This window comes from Phyllobates terribilis, unplaced genomic scaffold (assembly GCF_046119375.1).
Source record: "Phyllobates terribilis strain yellow unplaced genomic scaffold, ASM4611937v1 Scaffold_11__3_contigs__length_659146591, whole genome shotgun sequence".
NCBI lineage: Eukaryota > Metazoa > Chordata > Amphibia > Anura > Dendrobatidae > Phyllobates > Phyllobates terribilis.
Genome location: NW_027362771.1, coordinates 605,822,605 through 605,836,747, shown reverse-complemented (window position 1 = coordinate 605,836,747; position 14,143 = coordinate 605,822,605). Strand labels below are relative to the sequence as shown.

The window sequence follows — 14,143 nt, the reverse complement described above, 5'->3', positions numbered from 1 at the left end:
AATCCCCTTTACTTCCTCAACCGTTTCCTAATTTTTGGTAAAAATTAGATCCAAATAAATAATTGTAGCGGTGGGATTTGAGCCCATGCCTCCAGAGAGACTGGAGCCTAAATCCAGCGCCTTAGAGCGCTCGACCACGCTACCTCTTACAGATGTTTAAAGTTGTTTATATCAGAAGTTTGCTTCTGATGTAAGTGACAGAAAATATTTTATATCCAATAAGACAAAAATACAAATGTTATTATGCATGAGCAACATTGTTATCAGGGATTTGTTTGTACATTGACTCTGGGGCACCATTTTCCAAAACATATGACTTGTATCCAGATATTTAACTAATCTTTCCTCTGTTGGCTCATACGCTAATTTTTAGATATCACTGAATTAGGTGGTATAGATTACTTGCTATGATCTCCCATATACAGGACACTCAAACATGAAGGATTCCTACACCCCTGCCTGTACGTAACAGACAATCAGAAGCAGCAGCAAGGAAGACATTATACAGCAGTGCAGAGCAATGTAGCTATGAGTTCATCACTAGGGTGACTTACTGGAAAGCAGCAGAAGCAGCATGTCTCTTTTAATGTTTGCTAATCACTCTGCTCATCCTGTATTGATAACTCTAAAAAGGCAGCAGGGATATGAGCTAGCAGTTAGACTTCTTTTGACCAAGATTGATTTTGGCAAATTTTGAGAATGGTTGATCATTGATTGAACTGACATGGATGTAACATAGATGGTAAATTATGTAATTAATTCTGATGCCTAAAGCTAACATGACCACTCATATGCAGTATTCATACGTATGACTTTTTCACATGTTCCTTTTCTTCTACAGCACAGTGAAGATCACTTGATGTTACATTTGCTTTCTTAGAGAACAGAGAAGCCAAACAGGATTTAAAAGTTCAGTCTTCTCAACATCATTTTTGACCACATTACCCTTTTCATCTTTTAAAAATCCTATAGCATCTTTGGCTTTTCTTTAACTTTTGAATAACTTCCAAAATCCTTTCTTATTGCTTTTGGTCTCTCTTGCAAGCCTCAATTCATTACTGGCTTTAGCTTTTCTAACGCTAGCCCAGCTTTCCCTGCAGACAGCATTATATTCTTCTTTAGATATCAACCCTTCTTTCCATTTGATACTCATTTCTTTTTTCCTTTTTAGCAAGCTTTTAAGTTCAGTATTCAGCCATCCTGGTCTCCATAAATGCTTTCCATTCTTCCTTCTTTTCGGGATTGATACTGATTGTGCAGTGACAATTTAATTTAGCAAAATCTCCCATCCTTCCTGGACATTTCTTTCCTTTAGAACATCCTACCTTTCCTTCCTTTTTACTGAGTCCATTATAAACTGCCTTTCTACAGTCCATTCTTAAAATCTCAGTTTTCGCAGGTTTTCCTCCTTTTGTATTTCAAAATTATAGGATAGCATGATCGCTGCCTCCTAAGTTCTCAATCCCCTTTACTTCCTCAACCTTTTCCTAATTTTTGGTAAAAATTAGATCCAAATAAATAATGACAGCAGTGGGATTTGAACCCATGCATCCAGAGAGACTGGAGCCTAAATCCAGCGCCTTAGACCGCTCGGCCACGCTACCTCTTACAGATGTTTAAAGTTGTTTATATCAGAAGTTTGCTTTTGATGTAAGTGACAGAAAATATTTTATATAAAATAAGACAAAAATACAAATGTTATTATGCATGAGCAACATTGTTATCAGGGATTTGTTTGTACATTGACTCTGGGGCACCATTTTCCAAAACATATGACTTGTATCCAGATATTTAACTAATCTTTCCTCTGTTGGCTCCTACGCTAATTTTTAGATATCACTGAATTAGGTGGTATAGATTACTTGCTATGATCTCCCATATACAGGACACTCAAACATGAAGGATTCCTACACCCCTGCCTGTACGTAACAGACAATCAGAAGCAGCAGCAAGGAAGACATTATACAGCAGTGCAGAGCAATGTAGCTATGAGTTCATCACTAGGGTGACTTACTGGAAAGCATCAGAAGCAGCATGGCTCTTTTAATGTTTGCTAATCCCTCTGCTCATCCTGTATTGATAACCCTAAAAAGGCAGCAGGGATATGAGCTAGCAGTTAGACTTCTTTTGACCAAGATTGATTTTGGCAAATTTTGAGAATGGTTGATCATTGATTGAACTGACATGGATGTAACATAGATTGTAAATTATGTAATTAATTCTGATGCCTAAAGCCAAAATGACCACTCATATGCAGTATTCATACATTTGACTTGTTCACATGTTACTTTTCTTCTACAGCACAGTGAAGATCACTTGATGTTACATTTGCTTTCTTAGAGAACAGAGAAGCCAAACAGGAATTTAAAAGTTCAGTCTTCTCAACATCATTATTGACCACTTTACCCTTTTCATCCTTTAAAAATCCTATAGCATCTTTGGCTTTTCTTTAACTTTTGACTTAATTCCAAAATCCTTTCTTATTGCTTTTGGTCTCTCTTTCAAGCCCCACTTCATTACTGGCTTTAGCTCTTCTAACGCTAGCCCAGCTTTCCCTGCAGACAGCATTATATTCTTCTTTAGATATGAACCCTTCTTTTCATTTGATACTCATTTCTTTGTTCCTTTTTAGCAAGCTTTTAAGTTCAGTATTCAGCCATCCAGGTCTCCATAAATGCTTTCCATTCTTCCTTCTTTTCGGGATTGTTACTGATTGTGCAGTGAGAATTTAATTTAGCAAAATCTCCCATCCTTCCTGGACATTTCTTTCCTTTAGAACATCCTACTTTTCATTCCTTTTTCCTGAGTCCATTAAAAATTGCCTTTCTACAGTCCAATCTTAAAATCTCAGTTTTTGCAGGTTTTCCACCTTTTGTAGTTCAAAAGTATAGAATAAAATTACCGCTGCCTCCTAAATTCTCAACCCCCTTTACTTCCTCAACTGTTTCCTAATTTTTGGTAAAAATTAGATCCAAATAAATAATAGCAGCAGTGGGATTTGAACCAACGCCTCCAGAGAAACTGGAGCCTAAATCCAGCGCCTTAGACCGATCGGCCGCGCTACCTCTTACAGATGTTAAAAGTTATTTATATCAGAAGTTTGCTTTTGATGTAAGTGACAGAAAATATTTTATATCCAATAAGACAAAAATACAAATGTTATTATGCAGCAGAAACGTAGTTATCAGGGATTTGTTTGTACATTGACTCTGGGGCACCATTTTCCAAAACATATGACTTGTATTCAGATATTTAACTAACCTTTCCTCTGTTGGCTCCTACGCTAATTTTTAGATATCACTGAATTAGGTGGTATAGATTACTTGCTATGATCTCCCATATACAGGACACTCAAACATGAAGGATTCCTACACCCCTGCCTGTACGTAACAGACAATCAGAAGCAGCAGCAAGGAAGACATTATACAGCAGTGCAGAGCAATGTAGCTATGAGTTCATCACTAGGGTGACTTACTGGAAAGCATCAGAAGCAGCATGGCTCTTTTAATGTTTGCTAATCCCTCTGCTCATCCTGTATTGATAACCCTAAAAAAGCAGCAGGGATATGAGCTAGCAGTTAGACTTCTTTTGACCAAGATTGATTTTGGCAAATTTTGAGAATGGTTGATCATTGATTGAACTGACATGGATGTAACATAGATGGTAAATTATGTAATTAATTCTGATGCCTAAAGCCAAAATGACCACTCATATGCAGTATTCATACATTTGACTTTTTCACATGTTCCTTTTCTTCTACAGCACAGTGAAGATCACTTGATGTTACATTTGCTTTCTTAGAGAACAGAGAAGCAAAACAGGAATTTAAAAGTTCAGTCTTCTCAACATCATTATTGACCACTTTACCCTTTTCATCCTTTAAAAATCCTATAGCATCTTTGGCTTTTCTTTAACTTTTGACTTAATTCCAAAATCCTTTCTTATTGCTTTTGGTCTCTCTTTCAAGCCCCACTTCATTACTGGCTTTAGCTCTTCTAACGCTAGCCCAGCTTTCCCTGCAGACAGCATTATATTCTTCATTAGATATGAACCCTTCTTTTCATTTGATATTCATTTCTTTGTTTCTTTTTAGCAAGCTTTTAAGTTCAGTATTCAGCCATCCTGGTCTCCATAAATGCTTTCCATTCTTCCTTCTTTTCGGGATTGTTACTGATTGTGCAGTGAGAATTTAATTTAGCAAAATCTCCCATCCTTCCTGGACATTTCTTACCTTTAGAACATCCTACTTTTCATTCCTTTTTCCTGAGTCCATTAAAAACTGCCTTTCTACAGTCCAATCTTAAAATCTCAGTTTTTGCAGGTTTTCCACCTTTTGTAGTTCAAAAGTATAGAATAAAATTACCGCTGCCTCCTAAATTCTCAAACCCCTTTACTTCCTCAACTGTTTCCTAATTTTTGGTAAAAATTAGATCCAAATAAATAATAGCAGCAGTGGGATTTGAACCAACGCCTCCAGAGAGACTGGAGCCTAAATCCAGCGCCTTGGACCGCTCGGCCGCGCTACCTCTTACAGATGTTTAAAGTTATTTATATCAGAAGTTTGCTTTTGATGTAAGTGACAGAAAATATTTTATATCCAATAAGACAAAAATACAAATGTTATTATGCAACAGCAACGTAGTTATCAGGGATTTGTTTGTACATTGACTCTGGGGCACCATTTTACAAAACATATGACTTGTATCCAGATATTTAACTAATCTTTCCTCTGTTGGCTCATCCGCTAATTTTTAGATATCACTGTATTAGGTGCTATAGATTACTTGCTATGATTTCCCATATACAGGACACTCAAACATGAAGGATTCCTACACCCTTGCCTGTACGTAACAGACAATCAGAAGCAGCAGCAAGGAAGACATTATACAGCAGTGCAGAGCAGTGTAGCTATGAATCCATAACTAGGGAACTTACTGGAAAGCAGCAGAAGCAGCATGGCTCTGTTTATGTTTGCTAATCACTCTGCTCATCCTGTATTGATAACCCTAAAAAGGCAGCAGAAATATGAGCTAGCAATTAGACATCTTTTGACCAAAATTGATTTTGGCAAATTTTGAGAATGGTTGATCATTGATTGAACTGACATGGATGTAACATAGATGGTAAATTATGTAATTAATTCTGATGCCTAAAGCTAACATGACCACTCATATGTAGTATTCATACGTATGACTTTTTCACATGTTGCTTTTCTTCTACAGCACAGTGAAGATCACTTGATGTTACATTTGCTTTCTTAGAGAACAGAGAAGCCAAACAGGAATTTAAAAGTTCAGTCTTCTCAACATCATTTTTGACCGCTGCCGTTATTTATTTGGATCTAATTTTTACCAAAAATTAGGAAAAGGTTGAGGAAGTAAAGGGGATTGAGAACTTAGGAGGCAGTGATCATGCTATCCTATAATTTTGAAATACAAATGGAGGAAAACCTGCGAAAACTGAGATTTTAAGAATGGACTGTAGAAAGGCAGTTTTTAATGGACTCAGTAAAAAGGAAGGAAAGGTAGGATGTTCTAAAGGAAAGAAATGTCCAGGAAGGATGGGAGATTTTGCTAAATTAAATTCTCACTGCACAATCAGTATCAATCCTGAAAAGAAGGAAGAATGAAAAGCATTTATGGAGACCAGGATGGCTGAATACTGAACTTAAAAGCTTGCTAAAAAGGAACAAAGAAATGAGTATCAAATGGAAAGAAGGGTTCATATCTAAAGAAGAATATAATGCTGTCTGCAGGGAAAGCTGTGCTAGCGTTAGAAAAGCTAAAGCCAGTAATGAATTGTGGCTTGCAAGAGAGACCAAAAGCAATAAGAAAGGATTTTGGAAGTAAGTCAAAAGTTAAAGAAAAGCCAAAGATGCTATAGGATTATTAAAAGATGCAAAGGGTAATGTGGTCAAAAATGATGTTGAGAAGACTGAACTTTTAAATCCTGTTTGGCTTCTCTGTTCTCTAAGAAAGCAAATGTAACATCAAGTGATCTTCACTGTGCTGTAGAAGAAACGGAACATGTGAAAAAGTCATACGTATGAATACTGCATATGAGTGGTCATGTTAGCTTTAGGCATCAGAATTAATTACATAATTTACCATCTATGTTACATCCATGTCAGTTCAATCAATGATCAACCATTCTCAAAATTTGCCAAAATCAATCTTGGTCAAAAGAAGTCTAACTGCTATCTCATATTTCTGCTGCCTTTTTAGGGTTATCAATACAGGATGAGTAGAGTGATTAGCAAACATAAACAGAGCAATGCTGCTTCTGCTGCATTCCAGTAAGTCACTCTAGTTATGGATTCATAGCTACATTGCTCTGCACTGCTGTATAATGTCTTCCTTGCTGCTGCTTCTGATTGTCTGTTACGTACAGGCAGGGGTGTAGTAATCCTTCATGTTTGAGTGTCCTGTATATGGGAGATCATAGCAAGTATTCTATAGCACCTAATACAATGATATCTAAAAATTAGCGGATGAGCCAACAGAGGAAAGATTAGTTAAATATCTGGATACAAGTCATATGTAGTGTTGAGCCACCCCCGTAGTGTTCGGGTTCGGTTCGGTTCGTCGAACACCGGGATGTTCGAGGAACTGTTCGTCGAACTGTTCGTCGAACACCTTAGAACACCGTCGAACACCGTTAAAACCAATGGCAGGCAAACAAAAACACATAGAAACACATAGAAAACACCTGCAAAGGTGTCCAAAAGCTGACAAACTGCTCAGAAGACACTCTCTTTAAAAAAGCCGGCCGGCAAATTCAGCAGCGGCATACACCGGTACCCGACAATTTAGACAAGAAGGAATAGAGCATCACACATAGATTAGATAGATAGAAACATGTCAGTCACACATATAAGAAGCACAGTGACAGTGTTGGTTACTGCACTTGTCATTTAGTGTAAAGGATTTATTAAAAAAAATATTAGTGTTTTCATGCACCGTCTCTTTAAAAAAGCCGGCCGGCAATTCAGCATCTGTACCCGACAATTTAGAACAGAAAGAATAGAGCTTCACACATAGATTAGATAGATAGAAACATGTCAGTCACATATATAATAAGTACAGTGATAGTGTTGCTTACTGTACTTGTCATTTAGTGTAAAGGATTTATTTAAAAAAATAATAGTGTTTTCATGCACTGTCTCTTTAAAAAAGCCGGCCGGCAATTCAGCAGCGGTACCCGACAATTTAGAGCAGAAAGATAGAGCATCACACATAGATTAGATAGATAGAAACATGTCAGTCACATATATATGAAGTACAGTGATAGTGTTGGTTACTGTACTTGTCATTTAGTATTAAAATAAAGGATTTATTATTAAAAAAATTGGCGTAGGGTTCCCCTTAATTTTAGGCTCTAGCGGAGGTTAAGCAGACGGCTGGGGCAGATGTTTGAAGCCTGGGAAGGGGGTAATACCCACGGAGCTTCCCAGGCTACTAATATCAGCCCCCAGCTGAATACATAGCCTTTACTAGCTATTAAAATGGGGGACCCCCCAAAAAAAATGATGTCGGGTCCCCCCTAATTTAATAGCTAGCAAAGGCTAGGCAGACAGCTGGGGGCTGATATTAATAGCCCAGGAAGGGAGCCATGAATATTGGCCCCCTCCCAGGCTAGAAACACCAGCCGTCAGCCGCCCCAGAAATGGCGCATTCATAGGATGCGCCAATTCTGGCACTTAGCCTCGCTCTTCCACGCTGCCCTGGTGCGGTGGCAGGGGGTATTAGGGTTGGGGTTGATGTCAGCTTATAATGCCAGCTGACATCAAGCCCAGGTTAGTAATGGAGAGGCGTCTATAAGACACCCCCATTACTAACCCCATAGTCAAAGTTAAAAAAAACACAAACACCCAGAATAAAGTCCTTTAATTGAAATAAAGACACAATCCTTTATTGTTCTAAATTAAACCATACTTACCATCACGCCCATTCCAGCTGAAGCCAACGATCTCCTGCAATAAAAGAAAAATAATAAAGCAACCTCATCCTTACCTTTCCATGGTTCCCACGACAGCTTCAGCTCTGCTACATCGAGATGACAGGCTGGACCGCAGCAGAACGCTGCCATCCAGCCTGTCATCCCGCAGACACTGAGAAGCGCAGGCTTGCTTGCGCTGCTCAGCGTCTCTCTGTGACGACATCCAGATGAGCCGAGTTCATGTCCAATGAACTCGGCTCACCTCATGCACGTCACTGACAGCGTGGGAAAATTCTCACGCTGAAGCGCTGATTGCAGGAGAATTTTCCCACGCTGTCAGTGACGTGCAGGAGGTGAGCTGAGTTCATTGGACATGAGCTCACCTCATGCACATCACTGACAGCGTGGGAGAATTCTCCTGCACTCAGCACTTCAACGTGAGAATTTTCCCACGCTCTCAGTGACGTGCATGAGGTGAGCCGAGTTCATTGGACATGACCTCGGCTCATCTGGATGCCGTCACAGCGAGACAGTGAGGAGCGCAAGCATGCCTGCGCTTCTCAGTGTCTGCCGGATGACAGACTGGATGGCAGCATTCTGCTGCGGTCCAGCCAGTCATCTCGATGTAGCAGAGCTGAAGCTGTCGTGGGAACCATGGAAAGGTAAGGATGAGGTTGGTTTATTATTTTTCTTTTATTGCAGGAGATCGTTGGCTTCAGCTGGAATGTGTGTGATGGTAAGTATGGTTTAATTTAGAACAATAAAGAATTGTGTCTTTATTTCAATTAAAGGACTTTATTCTGGGTGTTGTGTTTTTTTTAAATACTTTACTAGAAATTCATGGCGGTCATGTCTAATACTGGCGTGACCCCATGAATTTTGGGCTTGGGGCCAGCTGATAATACCAAGCTGGCCCTAACCCCTTTATTACCCAGTGAGCCACCGCACCAGGGCCCTGGATGAGTTGGGTACAGCGCCAGAAGATGGCGCTTCTATGAACGCGCCATTTTCCGGGGTGGCTGCGGACTGCAATTTGTAGCGGGGGGGGGCCCAGAAAGCTTGGGCCTCCCTGCGCTGCAGATTCCAGCCCCCAGCTGCCTAGTTGTACCTGGCTGGACACAAAAATAGGGCGAAGCCCCACGTACTTTTTTTTTAATTATTTCATGAAATTCATGAAATGATTAAGAAAAAAAGGCCTTCCCTATATTGTTGTGTCCGGCCAGGTACAAATAGGCAGCTGGTGGTTGGGGGCAGCCCGTTCCTGCCTGCTGTACCTGGCTGGACACAAATATAGTGCGAAGCCCCACTTCAATTTTTTTTAATTATTTCATGAAATTCATGAAATAATTAAGAAAAAAAGGGCTTCCCTATATTGTTGTGTCCGGCCAGGTACAAATAGGCAGCTGGTGGATGGGGGCAGCCCGTTCCTGCCTGCTGTACCTGGCTGGACACAAATATAGTGCGAAGCTCCACTTCAATTTTTTTAAATTATTTCAGGAAATTCATGAAATAATTTAAAAAAAATTGACGTGGGGCTTCGCACTATATTTGTGTCCAGCCAGGTACAGCAGGCAGGAACGGGCTGCCCCCAACCACCAGCTGCCTATTTGTACCTGGCCGGACACAACAATATAGGGAAGCCCTTTTTTTCTTAATTATTTCATGAAATAATTTAAAGAAAATTGACGTGGGGCTTCGCCCTGTTTTTGTGTCCAGCCAGGTACAACTAGGCAGCTGGGGGCTGGAATCCGCAGCGCAGGGAGGCCCAAGCTTTCTGGACCACCCCCGCTGCAAATTGCAGTCCGCAGCCACCCCGGAAAATGGCGCGTTCATAGAAGCGCCATCTTCTGGCGCTGTACCCAACTCATCCAGGGCCCTGATGCGGTGGCTCACTGGGTAATAAAGGGGTTAGGGCCAGCTTGGCATTATCAGCTGGCCCTAAGCCCGAAATTCATGGGGTCACGCCAATATTAGACATGACCACCATGAATTTCTAGTAAAGTATTTAAAAAAAACACAACACCCAGAAAAAAGTCCTTTAATTGAAATAAACACACAATTCTTTATTGTTCTAAATTAAACCATACTTACCATCACGCCCATTCCAGCTGAAGCCAACGATCTCCTGAAATAAAAGAAAAATAATAAAGCAACATCATCCTTACCTTTCCATGGTTCCAATGACAGCTTCAGCTCTGCTACATCGAGATGACAGGCTGGACCGCAGCAGAACGCTGCCATCCAGCCTGTCATCCCGCAGACACTGAGAAGCGCAGGCTTGCTTGCGCTCCACAGTGTCTCTCTGTGAGGGCATCCAGATGAGCCGAGTTAATGTCCAATGAACTCGGCTCACCTCATGCACGTCACTGACAGCGTGGGAAAATTCTCCTGCACTCAGCGCTTCAGCGTGGGAGAATTCTCACACTGAAGTGCTGAGTGCAGGAGAATTCTCCCACGCTGTTAGTGACGTGCAGGAGGTGAGCTGAGTTCATTGGACATGAGCTCACCTTATGCACGTCACTGACAGCATGGGAAAATTCTCCTGCACTCAGCGCTTCAGCGTGGGAGAATTCTCACGCTGAAGCGCTGAGTGCAGGAGAATTCTCCCACGCTGTCAGTGACGTGCAGGAGGTGAGCTGAGTTCATTGGACATGAGCTCACCTTATGCACGTCACTGACAGCGTGGGAGAATTCTCCTGCACTCACCGCTTCAGCGTGAGAATTTTCCCACGCTGTCAGTGACGTGCATGAGGTGAGCCGAGTTCATTGGACATGTACTCGGCTCATCTGGATGTCGTCACAGAGAGACGCTGAGCAGCGCAAGCAAGCCTGCGCTTCTCAGTGTCTGCGGGATGACAGGCTGGATGGCAGCGTTCTGCTGCGGTCCAGCCTGTCATCTCGATGTAGCAGAGCTGAAGCTGTCGTGGGAACCATGGAAAGGTAAGGATGAGGTTGCTTTATTATTTTTCTTTTATTGCAGGAGATCGTTGGCTTCAGCTGGAATGGGCGTGACGGTAAGTATGGTTTAATTTATAACAATAAAGGATTGTGTCTTTATTTCAATTAAAGGACTTTATTCTGGGTGTTTGTGTTTTTTTTAACTTTGACTATGGGGTTAGTAATGGGGGTGTCTTATAGACGCCTCTCCATTACTAACCTGGGCTTGATGTCAGCTGGCATTATAAGCTGACATCAACCCCAACCCTATTACCCCCTGCCACCACACCAGGGCAGCGTGGAAGAGCGAGGCTAAGTGCCAGAATTGGCGCATCCTATGAATGCGCCATTTCTGGGGCGGCTGACGGCTGGTGTTTCTAGCCTGGGAGGGGGCCAATATTCTTGGCTCCCTTCCTGGGTTATTAATATCAGCCCCCAGCTGTCTGCCTAGCCTTTGCTAGCTATTAAATTAGGGGGGACCCCACGTCATTTTTTTGGGGGGGTCCCCCATTTTAATAGCTAGTAAAGGCTATGTATTCAGCTGGGGGCTGATATTAGTAGCCTGGGAAGCTCCGTGGGTATTACCCCCTTCCCAGGCTTCAAACATCTGCCCCAGCCGTCTGCTTAACCTCCGCTAGAGCCTAAAATTAAGGGGAACCCCACGCCAATTTTTTTAATAATAAATCCTTTATTTTAATACTAAATGACAAGTACAGTAACCAACACTATCACTGTACTTCATATATATGTGACTGACATGTTTCTATCTATCTAATCTATGTGTGAAGCTCTATTCTGTCTGTTATAAATTGTCGGGTACCGCTGCTGAATTGCCGGCCGGCTTTTTTAAAGAGACGGTGCATGAAAACACTATTATTTTTTTTGATAAATCCTTTACGCTAAATGACAAGTACAGTAAGCAGCACTTTCACAGTACTTCGTATATATGTGGCTGACATGTTTATATCTATCTAATCTATGTGTGAAGCTCTATTCTTTCGGTTCTAAATTGTCGGGTACAGGTGTATGCCGCTGCTGAATTGCCGGCTTTTCATGTTTCACTGTTGGCACTGTTCCCATCGATTTGGGCAATCACTGTAATGCCACAACCACCATGGCAGTGGCATTACAGTGAGTGGCAGACAATCCCTGCATGATTGGTGCTCTAAATAGCGCCAGACATGCAGGACACGCTTTTGGTGCACGAACAGTTATCGAACATAACCTCGAACAGCCGAATTTTTTGCAAATCGTTCGGGTTCGTCGAACAACTCGAACACTGCCCAAAACAGCTCGAATTTGAGATTGGCGAACAGTTCTAGTCGAACACCGCTCATCTCTAGTCATATGTTTTGGAAAATGGTGCCCCAAAGTCAATGTACAAACAAATCCCTGATAACTATGTTGCTGCTGCATAATAACATTTGTATTTTTGTCTTATTGGATATAAAATATTTTCTGTCACTTACATCAAAAGCAAACTTCTGATATAAATAACTTTAAACAGCTGTAAGAGGAGGCGTGGCTGAGCGGTCTAAGGTGCTGGACTTAAGCTCCAGTCTATCTGGAGGCATGGATTCAAATCCCACTGCTGCTATTATTTATTTGGATCTAATTTTTACAAAAAATTAGGAAACAGTTGAGGAAGTAAAGGGGGTTGAGAATTTAGGAGGCAGCGGTAATTTTATTCTATACTTTTGAACTACAATAGGTGGAAAATCTGCAAAAACTGAGATTTTAAGATTGGACTGTAGAAAGGCAGTTTTTAATGGACTCAGGATAAAGGAATGAAAAGTAGGATGTTCTAAAGGAAAGAAATGTCCAGAAAGGATGGAGATTTTGCTAAATTAAATTCTCACTGCACAATCAGTAACAATCCCGAAAAGAAGGAAGAATGGAAAGCATTTATGGAGACCAGGATGGCTGAATACTGAACTTAAAAGCTTGCTAAAAAGGAACAAAGAAATTAATATCAAATGAAAAGAAGGGTTCATATCTAAAGAAGAATATAATGCTGTCTGCAGGGAAAGCTGGGCTAGCGTTAGAAGAGCTAAAGCCAGTAATGAAGTGGGGCTTGAAAGAGAGACCAAAAGCAATAAGAAAGGATTTTGGAATTAAGTCAAAAGTTAAAGAAAAGCCAAAGATGCTATAGGATATTTAAAGGATGAAAAGGGTAAAGTGGTCAATAATGATGTTGAGAAGACTTAACTTTTAAATTCCTATTTGGCTTCTGTGTTCTCTAAGAAAGGAAATGTAACATCAAGTGATCTTCACTGTGCTGTAGAAGAAAAGGAACATGTGAACAAGTCATATATATGAATACTGCATATGAGTGGTCATTTTGGCTTTAGGCATCAGAATTAATTACATAATTTACCATCTATGTTACATCCATGTGAGTTCAATCAATGATCAACCATTCTCAAAATTTGCCAAAATCAATCTTGGTCAAAAGAAGTCTAACTGCTAGCTCATATCCCTGCTGCCTTTTTAGGGTTATCAATACAGGATGAGCAGAGAGATTAGCAAACATTAACAGAGACGTGCTGCTTCTGATGCTTTCCAGTAAGTCACCCTAGTGATAAACTCATAGCTACATTGCTCTGCACTGCTGTATAATGTCTTCCTGCTGCTGCTTCTGATTATCTGTTACGTATAGGCAGGGGTGTAGGAATCCTTCATGTTTGAGTGTCCTGTATATGGGAAATCATAGCAAGTTACCTATACCAACTAATTCAGTGATATCTAAAAATTAGCGCATGAGCCAAAATAGGAAAGATTAGTTAAATATCTGGATACAAGTCATATGTTTTGGAAAATGGTGCCCAGAGTCAATGTACAAACAAATCCCTGATAACAATGTTGCTCATGCATAATAACATTTGTATTTTTGTCTTATTGGATATAAAATATTTTCTGTCACTTACATCAAAAGCAAACTTCTGATGTAAATAACTTTAAACATCTGTAAGCGGTAGCGTGGCCGAGCGGGCTAAGGCGCTGGATTTAGTCTCCAGTATCTCTGGGGGCGTGGGTTCAAATCCCATTATTTATTTGGATCTAGTTTTTACCTAAAATTAGGAAACGGTTGAGTAAGTTAAGGGGATTGAGAACTTAGGAGGCAGCGATCATGCTATCCTATAATTTTGAAATACAAAAGGAGGAAAACCTGCGAAAACTGAGATTTTAAGAATGGACTGTAGAAAGGCAGTTTTTAATGAACTCAGTAAAAAGGAAGGAAAGGTAGGATGTTCTAAAGGAAAGAAAT

The 14,143-nt window shown here is 40.7% G+C and overlaps 1 non-coding gene across 1 annotated transcript; it reads right to left on the bottom strand.

Moving 5' to 3' along the window:
* Positions 1–1,522: 1,522 nt before the first annotated feature.
* On the bottom strand, positions 1,523–1,604 carry TRNAL-UAG (transfer RNA leucine (anticodon UAG)). The gene has a single exon. It is a non-coding gene; the product is annotated as a tRNA-Leu (tRNA).
* Between the last annotated feature and the right edge of the window lie 12,539 nt (positions 1,605–14,143).